This window comes from Diachasma alloeum, unplaced genomic scaffold (assembly GCF_001412515.2).
Source record: "Diachasma alloeum isolate Michigan unplaced genomic scaffold, Dall2.0 Dall_scaffold_00507, whole genome shotgun sequence".
Lineage (NCBI taxonomy): Eukaryota > Metazoa > Arthropoda > Insecta > Hymenoptera > Braconidae > Diachasma > Diachasma alloeum.
In genome coordinates this window covers 283,649-293,954 of record NW_021680639.1, presented here as the reverse complement: position 1 = coordinate 293,954, position 10,306 = coordinate 283,649, and positions in this window count along the sequence as shown.

Here is a 10,306-nt window from a genome sequence, read left to right as displayed (position 1 = left end):
CCCCCCCCCCCACCCCACCTCCTCTAAAGACCCGGAGAACTGCCCTGCCGAGTTATCCCCAAAGAACCTCCTCGATCTCCCCTTGACCATACCGCCCCTCTCCTTCCCCCTTTAAAATACCACGAGAGCTCCACTATAAAGTTACTCCCCAAAAACCTCCCGAGATCCTCCCCTCGTCCATACCCTCCATTGACACCCCCCCCCCTTTAAAGACCCTGAGGGCTCTCCTGGGAACTGACCCCCAATATCTCCCCTCGACCATGGCTTCGATTAATCCCCTTTTGAAAGAACCCGATAGCTCCCCTGGTAAGTTACCCTTAAGAAATCGCCGAGATCTCCCATTGACCCTCTTCAAAACACCCAATTCACGTTCAAACGCTTTTCCTCACTCTGTCAACAAAATAACCCTCCAATCAATGAATTATGGCAAATTCCAACATCAATGTTTCAATTTCTTCCCAACCCTACTTGTCGCTCACTTCAATCACCTATTTGGAGCCAACTTCTGATAAGGGCTGTTTTCGTAAATGAAGTCTCCGGCCTTAGTTATTACATCCCAATAGCCCAGTCGATATATGTTGAGCTTGCTGTAGGTGTACAGGTTGGGTTGTAGAGGGATGGTCTCGGATATTCCCCAATGTATGAGCCTATTATATTTTTTCGCTTTGCTACGTTTCCCTCTTGAGGAGAAGTTATTCATCGTGTTGTTGAACTGTAGAGAGGTGTTAATGGATGTTTTGGTGAGGAAATTCCTGCAAAGGAATTTCGCTCTTTCTTCGATGGGGGGGGGGGAAGCTTGCTCTCTGCGAGTAATACATTTATTGGGGTGGTTTTCCTGTATCCCATGGCCGCTCGAATTGCTTCGTACTGTATCTTCTCCAGTGTGTTTCTGGGTTTTAAGTTGTTGGGGTAATAGATAAAGAGTGCATATTCCATTACAGATCTTACGAAACTTTTGTAGAGCATCAGTAAGGTTTGAGGGTCACTTCCCCACCAGGTACCTCTCAAATATTTAACTATATTGAGAGACTTGAGACACCTCTGACGGATACGTTCGATGTGGTGATCAAATGTGAATTTCCAGTCGAACCAGATTCCTAGGAATCTGGCAGTCTCCCCGGAGCTGATCGTGATTCCATCGACAGTGATTTCGGAGTGTCCTGGCGTGACTTTTTTATTATTAAAATGCAACAGTTTCGTCTTGTGAGGTGCTAGTTCAAGGCCTAGATCTCCTAGTTTCCGTTTAATGTCATTGCTAGCCTCTGTCAGCATAGTTTCACAGGTATCTAGTTCTGCATCAGTGGTATAAACTGCTATATCGCCTGCGAATTCGGATATTAGGACTTTATTCGGTAGGCCTCTGGTGATTTCGGACACGTATAGAGAGTACAAGAGTGGACTCAATTCTCCCCCTTGAAGAACTCCTTTATACACCATTCTCGGTTGCTCTTCCTGATTCATCGTCTCTATCAGCTTTTCCAGTAAAATTTGTGGATTGACGTTGTCAAAGGCTCCTTTCACGTCGAGAAATGCTGCCAGAGCATGTTACTGACGAGCCAGAGCTTCGTTAACCGTAAAGCATAAATTCGCCAAGTTATTGTGGCATGAGACCCCTTTTCGAAACCCCGTTTGACTATTATATATTTTTTCGTGGTGTTCTACCCACCAGTCTACTCCATTTTTGATCATGCGTTCAAAAAGTTTAGCAATACAAGGAGCAAGGGATATCGGTCTGACCTCTGATCCTCCCGCTTTAGGAATAAAATGGACAAAGTGGTGGATCCAGCCCTCTGGGTATTCTTCCGCCATGAACAGGTTGTTAAAGATGTCAAGAAGAATTAAATGAAACTTTATGGGTAGTTTTTTTAGAATTACGTAATCATTTCCATCCATTCCAGGAGAGCAGTGTGTTTTTCGTGAAGAGAGTGCGTAGTTGAATTCTACGAAGTCAAATTTGGAAGAGAGAAACTCATTATCTTCATAAGTTGGAAAATACTCGGGATCGGTAGGAGCATAAGCTGGGCTGACTTTGTTCACTGCATCGTCGTTAATCCACTGAAGATTTTCGGTGAAGCTGTTATGAGAAACTTTAATCCATTTGTTCTTCAGTATTTTGCAGGTATTCCATACATATTTTTCCCTGGATCTACTGTCGAGACTTTTAGCGAATTCTCTGAAGTGATTTCTTTTCCTTCTTTTGAACAATTTTTTCGCTTGTATTGTTGCCCTGTTATATTTGGTGCGGTCTTCAGCACTGTGGGTGAATTCCCATTTCCTTTCAGCGGCTCTTATCAGTCTTTTCACTTTGTTGCATTCCTCGTCCCACCATTTGCATGGATTATCCTGATCATTGTTCTTGTTTTTCCTTATTCCATTCTTCTCTCCCCTTTGGTGTTTCCTCTTTGGCGTGAACTCCCTTATTGCTCCTTTAACAATGGGAGTGAATTTATTGTACTATTCGAGAGGGCCACTGGAGTCAAATTCAGGATTGAGAAATTCTTCGTAATCGATCTCCAACTTTTCAAGTACCTTGTCCCAGTCGGTGCTTTTTGTGTAGATTTTGAAGGTTTTTTTAGTGTAACGTTCTTTCTCTACACTTATTGTTAGACTCAAGGGGTAATGGTCTCATCCTGCCAGTTTATCGTTCAGCCTGTCATTAATTTTGTCAGCCAAGTCTAGAGTCGTTATAATAAGGTCTATGTTAGATTTTCTCAGGTTGCGCAGATCGACATGGGACAGAGTGTCTGTATTATGTATGACGAGTATAGGATCTTGCTCTTCCATTACTTTCAAGAACCTTCTTCCATTTGTATTGATAGCCCGACAATTCCAGGCTGTGTGGTGAGCATTAAAATCACCGATGAATAGAGTATGTTCGTTTTTATTTGCGTTAGCGACAAGTCGATTCCATCCCTCCTGTGATAAAAGTCCTCGAGGTCTATAACAAACTAGAAGAGTGATGTTTGGTGTGATGTTGTTCATTTTGATGGAAACAAGCTCGATGGTGTTATCTGGTTTGTCAATGTCTTCATCCACTGTATACACTATGCTGTTTCGAAAAAATATAACTATCCCGCCCCCGGTATCCGTTTCTCTGTCTAGTCTGAAAGTCTTAAATCCAGGGTATTGATATTCGGTTAATGCAGTTGTCGTCGGGCTCAGTCGAGATTCTATAATTACGAAAACGTCAAGATCTTTTAACCACTGTGACGAGGCACATTTCTTTATTTTTTTTATTATTTTTACATACATTTTTCCCCAACACACAAAGCCCCCTAAAACGTAAATCCCGCCACCGTTGGTTACCCTTTCCCTAGATATTCTCCTCGTTACCCCTCTACCATCGCCCCTGAATTCAACGACGAACAGCCGCCTAAGGAAGTTAGCAGTTCCGAACCACCTGGAGTGGGTGAAGGAGCCGTCGCCCCCGAGAAACGCCCATGGAGAAGCTACGATAATCCACCGCTCTTAAAATTCACCACCGATACGGCTCTGGATTGTGATCGTGAGCACAATCTCAACACCTTGATTGGCCCCGATTCCCCTCGAAGTTGACCCGAAAGAACTCGAGATCCTGCGAATTCCCCCGAATTACGAAGGAGAAGAAGGAAGAGAAGAGAAAGGAATCACTCGTAACCAGCTGCCCCTAGTGCTACCACGTGTACAGATAGTTGAATAGCAAGGAAGCCCGTTATTTGCGGAAATCGCCCCGGATTGTGTAGAAAGAGGATTTTTGGAGACCCTGAGCTAATCCCAAAATACATTGGTGCCCAGGAAGTGGAGTGTCGGAAGGAAGGCCCTTCCCTGGAGAAGTTCTGTGCATTTTTGGGAGGATAGACGCACATGCGAAGTGTACCCGGAAATCAACGTGAGTACGAGTTGTCCCCCTCATTTTCCCCTCGCCTTGAACATTATTTCTTTCCATCCCCCCCCCAATGGTGGGCCACATTTGGTTATTTTTCCCCCAGTAAATTCAATTATTATATTTTCATTTCGTTATTATTTTCCCCTCGACAAACCTAGAATCTCCCCTTTTGGTATCCATTAGAATCTCCCTTTAAATGTATACAACAGCTGCCTGGCCTCCCCCACTCCCTAGATCTCATTAAAGGCCATATTTACGTCTTTTGACGATCAGACTTGTATTTAGAGAAAATATAGTCAATTATTCTCAAATTATCCCTTATTTGTCCCTTTTATTGATTCGCCCTAATCTTCTTTTCAGGAATTAGTAATGAAGTCTTGAAAACGGTCACACCACATAGGCAATTCCTCTTTAATCCTCCTAATACTACGACAATTCCAACAACTAATTCTGAGGTCTTTTTTAAATTTGGATGGTTTCGATGCTTCAGACGGTATTTTTGTGAGTAATTGATTTAATAAATTATGTTATGAGCTTGGAATTAGCTTGTGGATTCAGTAATATAATTCAGCGATATGACTGATGAGAGAAGAATTTTTAGGTATTCTCTTCAGGGTGAGAATCTGCTTCGTAATCCATTTCATCCCCAGTGACACCAGCGGAGGACGATTCATCTGAGTCGTCAATATCTAGCATGTCATTAGTATCATCAATAACTTTGGACTTATTGATCTCTTTAAAGTATTTGTTGATTCTTGCCATGACTTTCTTCGCTTTTTTCTGCCACGGTTTGGGGATTTCGTTTTGAACATAATCGATCATGTTGCTCAGTCCGGGCAGATCTTTTGTTGATTTCAGAGCATGAGGAACTGCGTTATCTAGTATACCATATCCTTTGAGAAACGCCTGTAGCTGTTTCAAGTTGATTGCGAAGTCCTGCACACTCTCTTTCAAAAGATCTACCCAAAGAGGATAGACCTGAGTAGAGGCCCGGATCATGGGGTTTGACTGATTCCAAAAAAGTTAGTTGGTACCCCATGGGAAAGGTGACGTCCCGGTCGAATTGTCGATAAATGTGAGTCGGGTGCGTGAGTAAAACCGACCGTAATAGTTGGGTGAGTTAGGTGTTGCTCCTGCGGACATCCGAGTGCAACTGCGTTTAGCGTGGGTAGTACTTGGATGGGTGACCGCTTAGGAACACCCTCGCCCAAAAATTTTGGAAGATAGGCACGGTGTGGTGGCCTAATGTGCCCCTCTAGTCAATGTGACAGAAGGACACATTAGGGCTCTGCACAATTGGCCGGCTGTTCGACTGAGGTTTTCCATGGTTTCCCTTGCAGTCCTAGCCCGAATGGGGTACAGTTAAAAAGAGTAAGACGGCCCATGGTAACGCAGATATATCTACCCTACCAACAAATCTAATTCCTAAATCCTGAAACGTCCCGTAGAGGGATAACGGCCGAATAGCCAATGCAGCGGGAGCCATAAGAAAGAAGAAGAAGAAGAAGGGTACGTGAGTAACTCGGCAGTAGCGGTCCCGCTGTCACAGGGACAGGTTCGGAGGGGCACTTTTGTCCTCCTTATACTCAATGTTTACTTTATGTTTTTCAGTTGATTTATTCGCCGACTAATTAATATTAAGGGACGGAACAAAGACTGTTCAATGGACAATTAAATTCCCCATCCATCAACCCCCGTTTCATCCCTTAATCTCTGCAATAAAAAAATTAATATTGCGACGAAAGTCACGGCGCTATAAGAAACCCAATGTTTTCTCGGCGCAGAGTGACTCTCCATTAATTCGCCCGCTAATTAAAAAATCATCTCTTTTCTCCTAATTAATATTAAGGAATGAAACCAATGCTGTTCGATGGAGAATTAAATTCCCCATCCTTCAGCCCACGTTTCATTCCTTAACCTCTGTAATGAAAAAATAGAAACTGCGATGAAAGTCGCGGCGCTATGAAAAGTCTAATGGTTTCTCGGCGCAGTGACTCCTGACAACTTGCCCGCTAATTAAAAAATCGTTTCTTTTCTCCTAATTAATATTAAGGGATGAAACCAATGCTGTTCGATGGAGCATTAAATTCTCCATCCTTCAACCGCCGTTTCATTCCTTAATCTCTCTAATGAAAAAATTGTAACTGCGACGAAAGTCGCGGCGCGATGAAAAACCTAATGGTTTCTCGGCGCAGTGACTCCGACAACTCGCCCGCTAATTAGAAAATCGTATCTCCGCTCCTAATTAACATTAAGGAATGAAACCAATGCTGTTGAATTTTCATAGCGCCGCGACTTTCGTCGCAGTTTTTATTTTTTCATTACAGAGATTAAGGAATGAAACGGGGGTTGAAGGATGGGGAATTTGATTCTCCATCGAACAGCATTGGTTTCATTCCTTAATGTTAATTAGGAGCAGAGATACGATTTTTTAATTAGCGGGCGAGTTGTCGGGAGTCACTGCGCCGAGAAACCATTAGGTTTTTCATAGCGCCGCGACTTTCGTCGCAGTTTTTATTTTTTCATTACAGAGATGAAGGAATGAAACGGGGGTTGAAGGATGACGAATTTAATTCTCCATCGAACAGCATTGGTTTCATTCCTTAATGTTAATTAGGAGCAGAGATACGATTTTTTAATTAGCGGGCGAGTTGTCGGGAGTCACTGCGCCGAGAAACCATTGAGTTTTTCATAGCGCCGCGACTTTCGTCGCAGTTTTAATTTTTTTATTACAGAGATTAAGGAATGAAACGGGGGTTGAAGGATGGGGAATTTAATTCTCCATCGAACAGCATTGGTTTCATTCCTTAATGTTAATTAGGAGGGGAGAGACGATTTTTTAATTAGCGGGCGAATTAATGGGGAGTCACTCTGCGCCGAGAAAACATTGGGTTTCTTATAGCGCCGTGACTTTCGTCGCAATATTAATTTTTTCATTGCAGAGATTAAGGGATGAAACGGGGGTTAATAGATGGGGAATTTTATTCTCCATTGAACAGTCTTTGTTTCATCCCTTAATATTAATTAGTCGGCGAATAAATCAACTGAAAAACATAAAGTAAACATTGAGTACAAGGAGGACAAAAGTGCCCTTCCGAACCTGTCCCTGTGACAGCGGGACTGCTACTGCCGAGTTACACACGCACCCGACTCATATTTACCGATAATTCGACCGTGACGCCGCCTTTCCCGTGGGGTACCAACTGATTTTTTTGGAGGAGCTCAAACCCCCCGATCCGGGCCTCTACTCAGGTCTATCCTCTTTGGATCTACCACTCCAGCCCATTCCTTCTCGTCTGTACTTGGAGGAATGTTTTTCTTCTCTTCTGGTTTCTTGATTATCCTCTGTCTCTTAGCTACGTGTTTGAAGGAATCGTTTCGTTCTTTGTCTTTCTCTTCTCCAGGGGGGACTGAGCGCTCTTTCCTAGTATTACATAGGTCATCAGGGTCCTCAGAGTGGGCTTCCTCTGCTACTCTGTTGTCTGATGACTATACAGTGGATAGGGGATTCTTATTTTTCCTCGATTTAGAGATGTCAGTCTTCTGGGGGTCTGAATGCAGGTCAGAGACCCCCTTGTCAACTTTTGAACCTTCTGGAGTTGTATATTCTGCAGGGCCCGCAGCGCTGATGTTCGATCCGTTAGCTGGGATGATGGGTGCTAGTGTCGAGAAAGAACCCATTGAGGGAGCTTCTGCTTGGGAGGGCAGTTGATTATCACGCATGTCTTCTGTATTAAATACTTGGCTTAACAAATTGGTTTTATGTGGACAGTTCCTTGCAATATGGTCCTACAAGTGTAGCATGTGTTTGTGTCGTGTGTAATATACACCCATGTCTGTTTACCGCTTACCTCTACAGAGAATCTGTCAGGTAACTTACCGACGTCTTCGGGAGCTATATACGTCTGTCTTTTAGTCCACGTGATATGACAGATGTCCTTATCTTTAAAGCCTGCGTTAATCGTAGTAATCGGTGCCTTTATTGTGATTCCGTTCTCCAGTAGAACGGCGTTGATGACGTCGTCATCGACTTCTGGGAACACGGGTGAGAACGTTATCCTCTTGTTTCTCGTGATGTACGGGTGAATGTTTACACTTTGGTGGGCTACGATTAGGGTTTTCGTCTTATTTATGAGCTCGTCGACCGTTTGTTTGCTATCTAGCTGTACAATGAGTCTGTTGTTATTGGAAGGTTTCACTGTAAACATTTTGGACCCTGGTACATACTTCTTGAGAGCTATAATATAATCTCCATAGACTACTTCAACAGTATTTTTAATTATTATTGCACATTCATTGGTGAGTCTTTTTGTACTTTCCGTAGCTGTTGAGTAACTTGACTTGTTTCTGGTTTTCTGGGAACTTTCTTGTGTTGGATTTCGTGACGTTTGCTGATTAGTGGTCTCCATGTCTGTCGGAAGTCCCTCCATTACGGGAACTTTCAGTTAGAACTTCGGGGTTTTACCCCCCTTCTTCACACCTCCTTCACTTCTCCTTCACTTCTCTTCTCAGTTAAGTTGCTTATTGTTCAACTTCATCTGCCTTAGCTTTGCGGCTAACGCAATTCACGTAAAACCACGAATACTTTACGGAGCACTCTCTAAACACGTCCGCACGGTATCGCATCACTCACGCGAGTCCGGTAAATTTAATTTACAACAAAAAATATCTGAAGAGTAATTTCCGTAACTCTCTTTATTTTCCAGATATTTAGCAATTAAACAGTTGTCTCAAAAATGGAAAAGGGACGGGCTTTGATTTTCGTGGATTTTTTTGTTGAAAAACACTTTTTTACAATTATCTTGTAAACAAATGGATTCACTGTTGAATATTAATGATGGCACAGAATGACAAATAGAAGGCACAAGAAACGATACTGTAACTGAACGTACAAGGCACCTCTGCTCACTTTGCTTTATTCCGAAATAGTAAACAGACTGTGACATTGAATTCCCGTCCCTGCCCCTGTCTCTGTTTCACCACCCATACCTTCAGTCTAGAGCTTGATCAACACCTTCAACACTTCCCCTCGCTGGTAATTTGTTGGACTTTTCACTGAGTCCTATCAAAGCTGCCAGCGTCTTCGTCCTCTGTGGTCCCATGGGCTTTGTGAGTATGTCTGCTGCGTTTGTTTCTGTAGGACAGTATACCAAGTTGATGACCCTCTTCCTCACCAATTGCTTTATGTGTAAGTATTTTGAATCGATGTGTTTTGTTAGAGCACTTTTCCCTTCAGTGTGTATATTATTGATACAGCTCTGATTATCTTCATAAATGGTCGTGGCATTGTCCTGTTTTTCGTCCAGAAACTCCAATACTGCACGAATTGCGATCGCTTCTTTAGCAGCTTCAGAAAGTGCGAGTATCTCTGCTTCTGTTGATGAGGTGGCCACGCAGGTTGGCTTTTTGCATCCCCAACTAATAGTTCCACCAAGCACCATGAATATAAACCCAGTGTTCGATTCCCTTGTCTCTCTATCTTCAGCCCAGTTTGCGTCACCGTATCCAAATAGCTCTTGGATCTGTGCTGAGTGGACGCTAAGTTTCAGTTCGTAATTAATTGTTCCTTTCAGGTACCTACACACTCTCTGTGCCTCTGTCCAATCCACACGCCTCGTGTCAGCTACATGTTGTGCAAGTAGGGCTACTGCGCCAGAAATGTCGGGGCGCGTGTTGACTGACACGTAAAGCAATGCTCCAATCAGGCGTTGATAATACTTGTTGTCCACTTCTGGTGAATCTGCTCGGAGCTTTTCGTAGCCTGGGTCCATTGGATAAGCTGAGGGTTTCGCATCTTCGAGTCTGGTTCTTTTTAATATCTTGTTGATGTAGGGAGCTTGGTTAATGAGGAACTCTCCGTGTCCATTTCTCCTCACCATCAGACATAGGTAGCATTTGATGTCTCCTAGAAGGGTGATGGGAAAATGCGTCTCCAGTGCATTAATTATTTGATCGAGCCGCTCACGAGTTTGACTGACGAGTGGAATATCGTCCACGTCTACAGCTAGGTACGAGAGTGTTGTTGCCGTGTTTGTAAAGACACGCATCATCCTCACTCCGTTTAAATCCGTATCCCTCCAGTATCGAGTATAGAGTTTGGTTCCAGGCTCTGGCCACCTGTTTGAGTCCATAGATGGATTTTTCTAGTCTGAACGCCCAGTCGGGATGTTTTTCATCAACGTGCCCTGGCGGCTGCTTCATGTATATATCTTCTGTCAATTTGATATTAAGGAACGCGCTCTTGATGTCCAGGTGTTTCACATGGTAGCCTCTATTCCCTGCGATGGACAATAGGCTCCTAATCGTGGTTGCTTTTGCATCAGGTACGAAGACCTCGTCACAGGCGACACCATATTTTTGAGTGAAACCCTGTGCCACCAGTCTGGCCTTGAACTTCTTCCTCTTCCCATCTCCAGTTGTTTTGATTTTGAAAACCCATTT